General features: G+C 42.3%; 1 protein-coding gene across 2 annotated transcripts in view; it reads right to left on the bottom strand.

The window, feature by feature from the left end:
* WIPF1 (WAS/WASL interacting protein family member 1) overlaps nt 1-16,365 on the bottom strand; it is a 55,232-nt gene that overhangs the window by 23,927 nt on the left and 14,940 nt on the right. Inside the window, exons 1-2 of one of the 2 annotated variants that reach the window (XM_014880201.2) lie at nt 14,153-14,774; nt 10,844-10,955 (exon numbers count right to left, since the gene is read on the bottom strand). The gene's annotated coding sequence lies outside the window, so the exon portion shown is untranslated. Of the gene's footprint in view, nt 1-10,843; nt 10,956-14,152; nt 14,775-16,365 lie in introns of those variants that run through there. The other variant, XM_088168021.1, reaches the window with a different exon arrangement.

Raw genomic sequence — 16,365 nt, 5'->3', positions numbered from 1 at the left:
AAACATACAATAGCAGAAACTATCTGACTCACTGAAAACAGAAATTGCTTACATCTAATCCATACTCATTTCTTTCAGCCAGTGTGCTCAGAGGAGTTGTACAGAAATATTCCCGTCTGCTCAGAAAACAAGGGTCAGGTCACATTCCCCACCACAGCAGCCTGGTCCTGGGGAACAGGACCTCAGCCCTGCAAAAGACACCTGGAGCAAAGCCTGTGCTGCACCGGGCACCTCAGGAGGGAGTCCATACAGTGTTTTAAAACAGGCACACGTGTGTCATTCCTCAACAGCAGGCCTGGGCCAAATCCAGCAGAAAAATCTAATTATTGGGCTGTACCCTAGTCCTCAGGACACATGTTCAGACACTGCAACCTCTGACAGCTCCATCCCCAACCCCACAGGTGCCCCCATAGCAAAATATGAAGAGCCCTTCCCCCAGCCACTCTGCAGAAAGCCCTGGGGCAAAAGGCTTCACCCCCTTTCCCAGTCAGAAGTGATGGCTAAGGATGAGCTGTTTGTGAACTCTCCTTCAGCTGTCCAGAGCAGAGCTGCCTGCAACACTCCACCATCTACCACCCACCACAGCCTTCAGTCAAGGCAGGTGCTGGAACCAACACGAGGCTGTTATCCAGGCACACTGCCCCAGCACAGCCAAGGAGGTGACTTTGAAAGGGACACTTGACTCCCAGTGCTGTGGAGCAGCCACAGGGACAACCTCTCCACACAAGGACAAAATATTTTCTTGCAGCAAGAAAAAACCTGATGTCCCTCTCCAGCTTATTCCCTCATTTGTTCCTCCTTGTGAACATTTGGTGATCACAAAACAGTGTTCCTAACACACAGCCCAAGAGCTTCTCTGCAATGGGGCTGCTTTTTCCAGTGTCTCATCACTGTAGTAGTGATCACCCAATGTCATGTGGCTGCTCAACACTGCACAGCTGTCTCCCCAAAACTGTCTTAAACTTGAGGAGCTGTTTGCTGGTAGGGTGAATGGGCTAGTTCAGAAATTAGGGATTTCTGATATTGCCTCCAGATTATTCAGTCCTAAATTAGAATAAAATTAATTGCATTTAAGAACAGGACTTTTCCCACCATCTTATCCTCACAACATGGCACCACTCATCTCTGATCAGACAGGGTCACTCAAGGCCTGGCAGTGGCAGGCACCAAACTGCAAGGGGCAGGAAGGGATGTGTCCCACAACTCACACCTGGTGACCCAGAAGCAGAAAGGCATGGCCTGGCCTGGGAATCCCCAGCTCGTTACCATGGGAAAACAGCTTTTGTTTACATGAGCTTATCCATCTTTTGCCTTTCCACCTACTGCTCCACTTTCATTTCTAGATTGTTATGGCTCTGACCATTTGTTTGCTTTGTGCAATATGACAGCATTTCTGCTATTTGAATCAAATTGACAGAAACCTGGAGTATTTTTTTCGTTCTATCCAATTATTTGTGGCATAACAGGCCAAAAGTATCATAAATTAGTCAGAATGAAGGGATTTTTTCAACATTTGAGCTGTTGCAAACTTTCAGAACACACAGAAAAAAAGTCAAGAAAGCAATCAAATGTGGAGAGTGAGCTCTGGGATTTTACTGGTAGACTTCTGCTGCCCACAGCTGCTGACTGGCAGGCTGCACTCCACTTCAGAGTAGTGGTTATAACGAGAGGGGCTTCTCTCTGCAAGTCCTGAGGCTGGGATGAAAAGAGCCAGTTTGGAGCCACATATTACATTGTGGGAGCTATGGGACACCCCACACCACATCCTCTCCATCCCAGGGCACTAAATTAATAATGATGTGACCTGCACAACACCATATTGCTGATGGTGCCTTCATCCATCTTTCTCTTACCAACAGGATGACATGAAGCTGCAATCAAAAACAATAATTATGGATACTTACAAAAAAGGATCAAGGATCTCCCACAATGTCAGATTGTTTTATTTCTCAGTAGGTGTAGGTTTAGAATTCAATTAACTTCAGCATTCATACAGGCCTTTTTTAAAATAAGGCATTTTCTTCATCACAATCAACTAAGTCTTACTAAACATGCAGTCAATCGTGGCTGGTCTACTAAAGGCAGCATCTATAAAATGATATTAAAATAGTAACTGCCTCTAAAGGGGAAATCTGAGGCAAGACATGTGGAAAGAATTTAAAGCACCGTTTTCCAATCCCTGCCTCTTAAAATTATTACAATATTCCTATAAGAATCTTGAAAAACTACAGTGCACAGAGATCAGCTCAGATTTCACATCAAAAGCACAAACAAAAAGCTAAGTGGCCTGGGCAGTCATCAGGGAAAGACCAACTGCACAGGCAAGAGTGCATTAGAGTTTTTACAGCCCAGGTGTTGACATAAATTAGAGTAACTTGAATACCTGTCATTAGAGGAGCAATCAAAGACTGATCTGCCTGGAGTGTGGGAAAAGCAAAACAAAAGCCAGCCCCAGATCTGCATAATGTAAAGGAGCCTGCTCCACCATAGACAGTGCAGAAAAACCACCACCTCAGAGCCAGGTTACTGTCAATAAAAGCCTTGGTTCAGCACAGCAAGACCCATAAATCAGCTTTGTGAGAAACAGGCAACGAGGCCGTGTAGACATTTTAATTAAAAACAAAACAAAAAAAAGAGTCTAGTTTTCCTTTCTTAAAGTTAATTTTGAATGATTTGAGGCTACAAAGTGGTGAGAAACCTCCACTAGATTGGGTAGAGATGGAGAGCCTGAATTTATTCTCATTAGAGTTCATGGAAAGGCTCAGGCCAGTTTTCAGAGGAGACTCGATGAGACTCATTGTACCTTCTGACTTTGCTGAAGCATTTGAACTTTTTGAGATCAGACTCAGAGGTTAAGAAAAATGCATCCCATGAAGTCCCTTGATGTTTTCTTCTGTGGAGGGAATTGCACTGTAGCCCAGGGTTAGTCATTAAACCAGGTCATTTGTGAGGCAAAATTATATTTGCACATAAGCAATGAATTTGAAAAGTGTTGCGGTCAGCAAGCAAGGCTGGCACTGACTCCCACAACACCATCCTTAGGATCAGGAAGGCTGGTGGAGCAAGGACCACAGCCACAGCTTGTGTGCACAGAGATGCCATGCCTTGTGTCCAGCACTGCTGGTACCTTGCTCCATGAACCTGGGGAGAGCAACCAGCAAGATATGGTATCATCTGCCTCCAAAGACCACAACCTATTGAAAAACTCCCCATAACTTACCTTCTGTGCCCTGCTCACAAACCACAAACTGAACAGAAACTCATATCACATCTTATTAACTGACTAGGTACTAAATGAGAACTCGTTCTGCATATGACTTGTATCCCCTGTGTTCACAAACCTTCTCTGACCTCCACTTCAAAAAGCTGTAAAACAGCATTTGATCTGCCATTTAAAGGCTTATTTCAGTGAGGTGGCCAGGAAAAGTTTAGTCCTTTGTAGACTCTGCTGGGCTGCTACAAAACCGTTACTTTTTTACAATTCACATTGCTTGAGGAATTAGTACAAGTTTGCAATTAAGCAATTGAAAATTTTCCGTTTACAGAGTTAGAAATGAATATACACAGAATATACCATGACTTGGCATTCTTTTAGTATTTACCAAGGTAGGGATTTTATCCTCTGCGAACAGCTACAAAATTACACTCTCTCTTACAAATTTTACATGATAGCTTGGAATAATAAATTACTATCCCTTTCAACCCCCCAAAATGCTGATATACACAAAGCTGCACAACGTATGCTGGGCATCCACACATGCAGAAGCTGGACAACAAAGCACACGTTTGCACAAACATCCAAAGAAACTCTCAGTATCCATTCTTCCTTGCTTGGAAAAGAGCCTCTGTCCTCTGAGGTTTGGCCAGCTCTGTAGTTCATACTGTGTCTCGGAAAGCTTTCAGATGGGCTGCTATGGTTTCAGTAATTATTTTTAAAGGTTCTGGGCAATATAAAAACAAATCTGTGCAAGAGACTTGAAAATCAGGGTGGAAATAAAGGGAAGGGAAAAGAGGGGACAAAAAGTAATCTGAAGCAAAGAGAGGGTTTTCTTAGCAAACAATCCCTCCTCAAGCTCTGGGACTTCAATCGCCCCTTCTTCATGTTGGAGCCAATCTTAGCTCATCCCAAACTACTCAAGGTAGTGTGGCCAAAAGTTCATGATCTGTTCTAAATGGCCTCCAAAACTTTAGAAATTGCATCCAAAGTAATAAAAAACCCCAACCAGAAGGTAAATCAAGGATAAGAGATTAAAATTAATCTTCAATATCTTACCATACACTTTTTTGTTTGAAAAGGATCAATTTAAAAACAACAAAGAAAAGCAGTAATATTACTGAAAATACATTGTTGCACATGTGAAATTACAGGATCACCTAAAATCCTGGCAGTACTGGCAAATGATGCCTTGTTCTAATCCATACTAAAAACAAAGCCAAATGTTATATTCCTGTACCACCCAATTATCTGCCTGGTTGGAATCCAGCAGCAAACTTCTCCTGCAACTTCAGAGATATAGACAGAGGAAGCAATGCATTACTGCTATTAGAAAGCATTCAGCAAGAAAACTCAAAAATTACCTTTAGTTTGTAGGTTTTAGGTTGTACAAAACTAACAAACCAGATAACCACTAAGGAACCATTAAGTAAACCAGACTGAAGGTTGCCATTATCTCTCCATATTGTTTGGTTCTTTGCATCATATATAAAAGTCTACTAAATCTGACTGTCACTTTCTCTCTTTTAAAAAAGATAGATTTTATACTGATATTACTTGTGTTGGAATTGTAACAAGAAAAGCTTAATTTTAAGAGTCTAATTTTTTCATTTAAAAAACAAAGTACCACCTGTCCTTAGCTGATAGGAAGTGCTCTGGTTTCATTCCAGATCTAATAAGTCTTCTTAGACTTAGAGGAAGATATGATCCAAAATCTGAATGAGAATCTATATGATAAATGATGAGGGCTGCCAGTTGAAGTTCTAGGGCTAAAGCAGACTACCAGCAGGGACAAAGATTCATCTTTTCCTCTTGAGTATTGAACTGCTGAATCCATTGTCTTATTCTGATCTGACCAGCACTTCCCTGCCTCCAACACCAGTTACTGGACAAAAGGAACTGCTGCCTAATGGAAATATGTACAGAAACCCTGCAGAGGATCTCCTGCTCTAGACTCACTCCTTGGAAAAGCCAGCTCCAAAGCAAACTAATGGCCTGCTGAGTGCCCTGCAGAAGGTCAGCTCCTACCCAGAGACTTTTGGAACCTGTGGACTGGTGTTTAGAGATATCCCCAGGCAAGGAGTCTGACACCCTGGTGGCTGCTCGCTCAGATTCCCATCTGCAGCTGAAGCTGTGGAAGAACAAACCTGAGATTCATCCTCCTCTGTTTGGATTTAGTTTGTCTCTTTGCAAAGCAGTCAAAATCTAACCACAGCACACTGAACACCTCTCCACAGGTTACAGGAAAGACCTTAGCCTTCAGCATCTGAGTTTGAATGTGTGCAATCACGAGCAATGCTCATGTGCTGTTCCTATCACCAGCAATTTCCATTTGGTCCAATCTGGAAAACATCCTGAGTAATACAAGGATGAATTTTTCTGTTAAGTATTTCCAACACTGCTTTTTGGCATGAAAAAAAATGTCAAAAGTCACTTGGAAAAGAAAGGTACAGCTAAGAGATGTTTCAATTATTTCATAAATAAGCTGCCAAAATGCAAAGAACAAAATCCAGGCAGTACTAATAGTCTTCATATTTATATCATTACAAGCCAAGCTGAGATCAAAGTATTGACCAACCACAATTACACTTTGTTTCATTTACTAGAACAGAGCTACAATAAAAATTTTACTCACAACAGATTTTTAAAGCCATTTTTACATAAATCCTTTCATCTGCTTTTGCAGCAGGACTTGATATTTATGCAGCACATACATTTATGAAATATAGGTGAGATAACATTGAGTTGGAGGTTTCAGATTATACACCCGGGCCTTCAGCTGAATACTCCATGATATTGAGACCATGAAATTTGCACATATGCATTCAAGTACACAGCACACATCTGCAGCAGGTGATGTCAATTTAAACACCTACAGTAAGGGCACATAGTTAAGTTGTCTATGACTAATCCAAGGTTGCATCGTTCAGTTGGAAGCCCCATAAGTAAAGACAGCTTCTGAAGATTTCATTTATGAAATAGGCTTCTCTTCTTGTTTTGGCAATTATCTAATAGATGGCAAGGTACCAGTTCTGTTTTTCATCAGTCTATGGTTCTTCCAAACTCAAAGCAGTTCTAATGTTACATGAAAGACAATGCAGGAATTTAAATTCTCTGATCTACCTCGAGAGGCACTAGAATTTGTTTGTGTTTAATAATCTGGGGTTTGGGTTAAAAAAAAAAAAAAAGAGAGAGGAGAAACTATTTTTATGTTTTGTCAAAGTTTAAGACTTGAAGAGATTTCTATCTCAAGATAGAAATAAGTGTATAGTAAGTGTACTGACATGGCACTGCTGATGTAGCACAGGGCTCTCTGACTGATGCTGACTGCCCTGATTATCCCCTGGTCCTGTGAGGGACACAGGCAAATTGGTGCAGCTAGGACTAGGAGGACACAGGTGCAGACAAGCAAGAGGGCACAGTCCTGTAAAAGGCTCTAGTTTAAAGCCTGGCACAAAGCAAACAAAAAGCATCCAAGGACAACAAACTGAAAACGCCCTTCAGCTTTCCTCCCCATCTCCAATTACAGAATTTTTTGCTCCAGTTTATTTCTCTTTGGAAACAACTTTTTACAGCTGCACATGGCAAATACTTAGCTAGTAAGCAAAGAGGAGAAGCTGGAAAAAATGATTATTAATGAATTCTGCCAAAAAAATAGTCAGGGCAAAGTCTTTCACAGCTCAGGACACAAACCAGTCGATCTCCCCATACACAAAGAAGGAGGCATGTCCTGGACTGCCTTCCTGAGAGGGAAAACAGCACAGCTGCATTGCCTACTGCAGCTACCTGGGCTGGAAACATACAGCACCCCTGCACTTAATACTTATGAAGCATGTGTTAAAAGAGTGTTTGCTAAGTCATGGTGAGTAAAAATCAAGAGGTTCAATTAATTTATCTTCATTTTAATTTAATTATTTATATCTCTAAGTGTTTTCTATGACCTTCAACAAGGAAATGTTTCCACACAGCAAGTGTGGAAACCAAAGGCAGTGTGCCATGTGGGTGCCTGCCCTGGAGGGCATGGGTTTACCAGGGGGCTCAGGCCACTGCAGTGACAGCCCCTGTGAGGCCACATCTACTGACTGCATAGGTCAGATGTGCCAGGAAGGTGAATATGCCAAGAGGGACAAATGCACAACTTGCCTGAACTCAGCAGAAGCCACAAGCCATTGCCTGAGGAGAGACAAGGTGCCTCATCCAGCTGCATCCAGGGTCAGCAGTGGCTCCTGGCTCTTGCTAATGCTTTGGAAGTGGTGCCCAGCCAGCATGGTACCTCCCTGTAAGCTGGCAGCTCTGAGGCAGCCTGCCACACAGGTGGCACAGGAACTCACTGGGACCCAGGGAACAGCCGGGTTTGGAGGTTACTGGCCTCCATTCAAGATAGCAGGTCTAGCTGAGCTCCTGCTGGTATTCCAAATGCAGGTTTATTGCATGGAAGTAGTAATTTAGTGTAGTTCAAGCTAAAAAAAGGTATGTATGACATACCACTGCCATGAAAACATACCCACAAAACCCAAAGCAGCCACATACTATCATTCAGCACTTGCATTTCCTCTTTAGAACATTCAATAAATCCACTGAACTGCTGTAATTTGTCCTTGCTATTACCAGTGTACCAGCAATTCAGAAGAGAAAACAAACTGGTCCCTGCAGGATGTAGTGCTCAGTGCAGGTGCCCTGAAACAGCAGGTATCAGAGGGTGGCAACCCATTTCCCCTTAAACTTATTTGTAATGAGAGTGGCTGTCACAGTTGTTGAACCCTAAAGTTAGCATCACATCTGCTGAATCCTGTAGATATGGCCAAAGCCCCGATCAAACTGGCTGAATGATTTTGTTAGCTTGCAGGGGTAAAACCAAACTTGATTTTAAGTAAATTTGAAGGCTAAATTCAACATGTGGCAGACTGACCTATAACTCCTAACATCTTTGCTTTCAAAACCAGAATTTGTAATTAGATGGAGAGTTAAGAGCCACATCAAATCTGAGGCCACAAGTTTCCAGACGAAAAGCAAATTTTTTCTAAACTCAGAGAGATGTAGTTTCTGGATCAAACTTACAGCTGAAAGAAAGCTTTGTATTGGTTTTATCAGGACATAAGACATTATTACTCTCATGAAGTTTACTTTCTCTTTTAAACTGCAGCCCTGATGACTGGCAGTACTCTAAAAATGATGGTGCAGGGATCATTGTTTTCTTCCACATCTGCCAAGGCCCCTGTGAGCAGGCAGGCTCGCAGGAGGCTGGGTCACAGGGAGTGCCAGTCCAGGCTGGTACCACCACACAGAGAAAAAGCCCTGCTTCTACACAGAGAGGATACAGCAGCACCAGGGCTGCTGTGTGAACAAAGCCTCAACTCTGCAGCCAAACGCTTCTTCAGGTGAGCCTTGATCCATCCAAACTTGCTATTAGGGAATGCTGTTCAACACACACCAAGCTGCTTTGTGCAGCCAGCATGAATTCAGAGTTTGCCCTTGGTACCAGACTTCTGAGATCTGTGATACAAATGAGCAGTTTTCTGGATTCCCACAACTGTTCACCAGAGAAAGCAGCAGGGCCTGCCTTTTCAATTCCCTCCCCTTACACCAGGAGCAGACCTGGTCCTTACCCTACCAGCTGCTAACAATAACTCAATACTTTCCCACAGTGCAGAGTATAATGCACTCATTTTATCTGTTTACTACCAAGAGAAAGATCATCTCAGAAGACTCAGAAACAGCATTTTCTGCTCCCTCCCTAAAAAGTGGAGTATGACATATACTCCTTTAAAATTATTAAAATTATTCATTTAAAATTATTAAAATTTATATTATTTAAATTGCCTTTAAAATAACTATTCAGCTCTCATCAATAACCAGAAAAATTCAGAGTCACTGTCAACAAGGAGACTGAAATACTGAATAAGAGACAGCAGGGCTGGAAGAGGGCATCTACCCTTCCTTCCCCTGAGTCACCATGGATTATATCATTCCTGGCAGTATTCATCACTTTTTTCCCTAAAAATCTCCACTGATGGAAAATCTGCAATATCCCTGACATATCTATCTTGCTATCCTAACAGCTAATGAAACTTTTCCCAGTACTTTATTTAGACCTCCGTTTACTGTGATTTCATTTGTTATTTTTCATACTATTTGCAAGTGGTGCATAAAAGAATTTATTCCTTTCCTCTTCATAGTTATTTGAAAACTGGTTACATGTCTCTTTGAACTTCTCCTCTTCAGGCTAAGCAACCATATTTCCTCCAGTCTTTCCTCACAGGTCGTATTTGTGCTGTCATCATTACTGCTGTTCCTGGGACCCTCCATAATCCTGTATCATGTGAAATGGGTGAGAGTGACACAATGCACCATCTTTATCTCAGTATTGCATTGTAAGTTTATAAATACTCATATTTTCCTGATCTGCATGTCTCCCTTCTTCAAATAGGCCATCCCTTCCTACCCAAACAGGTGTGTTTGACTACTGACCACACAGTAGTACCATCTTCTTTTGTCCTATGGAATAATCCTCCAAATAATAGTCTTTGCACCAACCCTCATCCAGCAGCAGTCCATCATGCCTGATAAGGCTGTGGATCCACAAATGAAGTGGGACATTTGTCTGTTTCTGGGACCAGCTCTTCCCTCTCATATCTCCCAAGCCTAGCACTCAGATTTCTCCAGACTGTGGTTTCCAAAGCAAGTGCACTGCTGAAACTACACCAAAGCATCAACCCACATGGACCAGCTATAGACTTAATCTAGAAGAAACCCTGAATGGTTTGGTGCTCATGTCTACAGAGAACCAAAATCCCAACCAATTCTGGGACCCTCCCAGCATCAGTTTCTGCATGGGCCACTAACCATAAGGAGGCCACAGTTGGAGTTCACAACACAGAGCATTTGAGATAGGAAATACTTGATCTGCTGGACTGCACCAGCTCTAGAGCAGTACACTGCAGCCTATCTACAGTACATGCTTTCTGATGGAGCCTCTGCTGCAATGAGAAAAAAATGAAACCAAAAATTAAATTTAAAAAGAATTAAACTAAAATTTTAAAAAAGTAAACTCACTGTTCTTTCTTACTAACCATGTGTTTCAGTGAACCTTTTCATACTATACCTGTTCATTAGCACCAAACTGTAAACACTGCAGGCTTCATTGTGCAGTTTTCAAGTGTAATGTCATCTCCTTTAAGTCAGGACAACTACAGATTCATTGTGCCCGGTCATATCATACCTCAGGTCTCCTAACCTACTTTCCAAGCCTTAAATCCCTTCACTGTCAGCCTTGTACTACTGGAATGGGAAAAAAAAAAAAAAAAAGCCAAACAGAAAATAACTCACTGCACAGGTTAAAAGCTTATGGATTTGGCATAAAATCTGATGCTACCTAAGGCACCTAAATCTGGCATTAGGAAAGGTGTGGCACATGAGAGCATGCCTGTAAATTGGCACTGCCATTAATCCTGCCCTGGAGAAGAATGACTCCTGTATTGTCCCACTGCAGTCTAAGATATGAGATGGCTCTGTGGCTTCCAGCTCTTACAGGTCAGGAATGACACACAGCAAGACACTTGCTATGCTGCTGCTCACCCTATGACTGCCACCCACTGCCACCCCTCCCTGCAAACCCCACAGGCTCTGTACCTGGTCACCAGCAGGAGATGCTTGCATAGAATAGGAGGTCTGGTCAACTCAGTCCAGAATACACTTTCTGAAGTTAATTAAATTGCAATAACATTTCCCAGGTTGCACAATCCTGCAAGATAGAAAGGAAAAAAAAAAAAGAACTATTAATTATGAACTGTTGGGGATCACAGAACCTGAGCACGTGTCCATTATGTATTTCCTTGCATAAACAGAAATCCTGCATGAGAAAGTGGAAGAGTACTGTAAAGAAGAAGCCTCCTCCTTCTAAAGAGGAATCACAACAGGAAAACACACTAGCTGGGTTCTCCATATTGCTCCCTGAGGTCAAAGGATCCAGTTTGTTCTCAAACAAATTTAAGACAATTCTTCCAACTTCAGCATAGCATACATAGTAAAAGCCAATATAAACGGTGGAAGGAAAACAGAAAAACATAGAAAGCCATGGATGTGATGGTAAGACTGAACAGAGTTATCCACTACAACAGCTGCTCCTCATAAGAGACATGGTCCAACAACTAGTTTTGTAATTAGGAGGTTTCTGTAGTTGAGGCTAGGGAAAAAACATACATGCAAAAGCTGCAACAAATTGGAGGGGGGAAGAGGAGAGGCAACAGCTTAGAAGATGTGACAGATGTGCTGCAAATAATGTCCCAAAATACACTTGACCATTTGATATATTTTGTATTAGAACTAACAAAATAAAATCTTTAAAAATCCAGTATTTTAAATTAAAATGTAAGAACAGTAGCCATTCAGCATTTTACAGTTTTACTTCTATTTAGAATCAGTCTCAAGACCCCAGTCCCTCACAGCCACACAACCTTTGCACACACTATGTGGTGAAACAAAGCCCACAAGGGGATTCTGCTATAACCCGTCTGAAGTTGGCCTATGCAGTTCCAGTTTGCATTAGCTGGTGTTGCACTCTTAACTCCTACGTTTTCCGTGCCAGAGAGTAGAATAACCCTGTGCTATGGGCCCAAATGCACGGTGGACACAAGTTCAACAATGCAATGCAGCCATTTCTGGGGAGTAAAACTAGACAGTGATTAAGTTGACATTGAGTGGTTTATTTTATTTATTTGCAGAATTGAAGATTGTTTAATGATGCTTTCATCTAACTTTTAAGCTCCCTCAAATCAATAAACTTCTATATTAGCACCGCTGAAGGGAAAGAAACAAGCAAACAATTTAAAGAAGCATACAGCAAAATGAATTTTTCTTCCATAGATGATACATACACAAACACATGCACACAGTCTCTCCTCCTTCTGAAGTGCAGCAAAAGAACAGCATTTTTTCCTTAGCACAGAATTTGTCCCCATCTGGTTCCATTTTTTATTATTTTCTTCTTTTGGTTTCCTTCTCTCTCATTCCAATGCATATTTAATTCATTTGTTTAGTCTGTACTCTTTATTCCCTTCCCTCTTTTTGCAGATTTCCTTTTTAATTTGTTAGAGGAAGAAACATTCTTTCCCTGGTTTTCATAATACAAGCTGCTGGAAAGGGCCCATTCAGAAATCCCCCCTCTTCAACAACTCTCCTGTTCTTTCAATCCTGCTTGCCTATGTTCACTTCTGGTAGCAGAGTAGAAGTGTTAGGGTTTATTTATTTAGGAACGTGTATCAGTTTATTTTTTAATTCCATTTCAAATACCTGGCACAAGTCACTGCATGGAGACTCAACTATATTATTTACGAGCCACTATATTTAGCTTAAAACAACTCCTAATCTATTTGAGATGAGCCGCTATAAGACAGGATTAGGCTGAAATGAAAATGTCTGCAGTGGGATTTTACTAAATTGCTTTTAAATCACATTCCTAGTTAAACAGTGCTCCAGTGAAGGCTATAAACCCTAATACATCAGAAGGGCTGATTTGGGGCAGAACTTTGGCTCTCTGAAAACTTGCTGGTTTTCCAGAAGCAGAGGAGCCCAGCTCAGGCCAAAGCCTTCTCTGCATATAAAGCCCCAAAGATGGAAATATGAGAGCAAAGCTCTGCAAGGCTGAGCCACAGAGCTGTTTAACTGCCCAGGAACAGGGCCCTGCTGTTCCCAGCTTGCCGAGACCCTCCATGCCCTGCAGCAGGGCCAGGAGCAGAATCCAACCCCACGTGCAGGAGGCAGCAGCAGCCTCGTCCTCCATGAGCCACCACGTTCATCTTACCCAGACCTTTCTATGCTGACATCAGGATGTATGCACTACATGGCACGAGGAGGGTGAAAGAGCCGTGCAACTTAGTCTACATGGATTTCTACACGGCCAGGGAAATATTTGGTAAGATGTACAGGCAGCTTTAGGACTTCTTGCCTGATGCTCAAATCTCTGATTTTAATGCCTGGCACGGCCTTGTTACAGCACTGTCATCCCCAGCAGCTGCATTTAGTGTGAGATTGCTGCCACCACCCCTGTCCAAGCCCCTCTGCCTCACAAGCTGTGACCCTGGACAAGCAGCGGGGTTCTCTGGGCAAAGCGAGCAGCCATCATTGCTGGAGGTGGCTGTGGGGCCATCACCTCCTCTTCCCCACGCTCTCCCAGCACCATGTGCACCCCATGCTGGGATTTAGTTTTAGTTCAGTTCCTGTGCACTTAATACTGTATTAAACATTTTATCATCCTGAAGGCTGTTTCCTTTGTAACTTTCACTCCAACTTGGCATTTAAGATTTATAATTAATCACAATTGCCTAGTAACTTAAAATTAACAAATCTATCTTTCTGCTGGATACAAAATATACATCCCGTTAAAGAGTCTCCCTTTGACAGCTCCCAAATTCTCCAGCACCAACCTAGCTTCATTTCACTCCTGATGCAAAGTGCTCCCAAGACAAAACCCTCCAGCACAGAAAAGCGTGATGCAATTTCTCAACAGAAATCACCAGGAATGAGAGAACACCTTAACAAGAAACTACACCAGTAAAATCAAAGGGAAGAGCTACATACTTGGTACAGCCAAAACAAACTTAATGAAGTTTTCACTACAGTCAATGATTTTAACCTCTACTGAACACATCTATTAAAAATCCAGACCTTTAACTTATTTTATGAAAGTCTTAACAAGACAGAGAAGTTTACATTCACACTTGTACTGCAAGGCAGCCTCCAAGCTTCACACAAACCAAGCCAACCCTACTGAGCTTCCTATTTTTGCCCTGTAGAGTTCTGCTCTGAAGTTCCACACTGCTTGCTATTCAATACCACAACTACCTTACAGACCACTCCTCATCCACTGCTGCCAAAAATCAGTGAAAATACACGTGCAGAACCTCTGCAGGACAGCTAAAGAGATGTTTTAAGAGAACTAACCTGTGCTATTTGAATCCGTTGGAGGTCACCCAGTTCTGAACTTCCCCAGCAGCTCCAGTCTCGTTTCCTGTAGAGGAGCATGTGACACACACTTCCCCACCGCACCTTGCTAGACTCGCTTTGCTTGCGTTTTAACATCAGATGAAACAACTAACTGTCCCTCACAACGTGTTAAAGAAATTTCTCATCTAATGTTGAACCACTGACATTTCTGCATAGCCAGAAAGCCCTCCTCTACTGCCTTCTGAGTCACTCCATGATTCAATGGACCTTTTTGTACTATATATTAATACCAAATGCTGAATGTGATTCTGCCACAGTGCGCTCAGAGCCCCTCCCCCCTTCTTTTAAAGGGGAAACAAATGCAGTAGTGGAGAACATAATTGCACTGCAGGCGTGGGAAATTTCAGTTCAAGGGTATTTGTTTGTCAAATGTTCAGAGTGGTAGTGAATTGATGAATTTGAACAGATGCAGTCATCAGCAATTTACAGAAATACTTCCATTTGAATACAGTAAACAGAAGTTTGAGTCTTAAGCAGTTTATGTCTTCGGAAGAGTAGAGATTTTCTCAGTTATAGCAATGTGCAATTTGTTATCTAGCACTGGGCAAACAGGTCTGAACATATGTCACAAAAGGAAGGACAGTAAAGTCCTGGATTAGAGTACTATGTTTACAGGACTAGTCAATAGGTGGTGCTTTATCAAAATTTATTTTTTTAAAGACACATTAACTTTGGAATGGCAATTTAACCCTAAACGCACCACCAGCAGAATACTGGCACAGGCTGGAAATAAAGTTTGAAGACTACCATGTCACAGTAGAGGCAGAATGATCACACCAGAGTCAGCAAGGAGATACTGCTCTGCTGGAAGATGCTCCTTGTGGAAAACACTAAACACTCATCAATCAAGCTAATGGAGGGAGCAAAGATAAATGACACATTCCTTTATTTAGTGAGAGCTGAACAATAGACAATGCCTGGGGGACTGATCACCCGGGCAAGGCCTGTGTGAAAGCGGTGGGTTACAAACCCAGAGGGGCTCCCTTACAGACTGACTGCAAAGATCTCTGCTGGGATACAGATTTGCTTTAGCTGTACCTAAGCATGAATGAGAAAATCTTGAAGGTAGGAAGAGAGTGAACAGACAGTGATGCTGCAAATTTGAGATGCAAATATTTTGGCAGCAATACCTATTCGTGGCTGTCCTGCCTCCACCATTCAGTTCTCCCACTGCACCCCACAACTGCCACAAGTGTGTTTTTCATAGTCTGTGCCATGGACCACACTCAGGAGCTGATATAGTGGTCAAAAGCTCATTAGCTTCCCCCCGCCCCCTTTCTCATTTTCAGGCAAAACCAGCAAGTGCTAGTAGGAAGCTGGCTCTGCCACTACCCAGGCTGTCACACAAAACCATGGCTACAGGGAGATACTCAGAACAAGCCAATCTGAGCTGCTTCTTTGCCCATGGGTAGATGAATTGTATGCAATTTCTACATAAATTAAGAGGTTTCCACTGAAATGTCATTTTTATAATTAAACTGTGCCAGATGAAGACATCAATGTTGTGAGCAGCCTCCTGGTGACCACCAGCCAGGGACTACATTCCCATCTGCTGCCTCAGGGCTTCTTACCACCGCTCACTAGTTCATTACTATCAAATGAGCCAAACTAGCTCCAGTAATTTGTATCAGTGGGTTAAAGTAATTGGAAATGGAGTAACAATGGTTTTGAGAATCCTCCTATCCACAGAGATGTGAGAGCAGTGACCTCTGGCAAAGAGATAGCAACAACAGGATTTGCAGACTAGCAGCTAAGTGTTAAACAAATTATCCCCAGCTAATAAAAGATGGAAATATTTTACGTGTAAACATGCATAGGACACCCATGCAAAAGGAAATATGTACATGACTGAAAAACTCCCAACAAATTAGACATAAAATACATGCTTTTGCATGAGACTCACACACACACCCTTCTTGTGCATGCATCTCTGAGCTCCTGCAGCTGTAGTAGGAAAGCATGTGCAAACACATGTCTGCAGATGCACCTGCTCTGCCCCCATGGAAGGTTTTGGGCCAAATGGCCAAGGTATTATTTACACTGGAAGACACTTGAGAGCACTGTGAGGCTCATGCAGCTTAAGTATTTTCCCCTCGGTAAGCGTGCAGAGACATGATATGCTGGACCCCGAGCTCCAGAGGCGCTGAGGG

Source organism: Sturnus vulgaris, chromosome 7 (genome assembly GCF_052056855.1).
Source record: "Sturnus vulgaris isolate bStuVul1 chromosome 7, bStuVul1.hap1, whole genome shotgun sequence".
Lineage (NCBI taxonomy): Eukaryota > Metazoa > Chordata > Aves > Passeriformes > Sturnidae > Sturnus > Sturnus vulgaris.
This window is presented reverse-complemented; position numbering and strand designations above follow the sequence as displayed.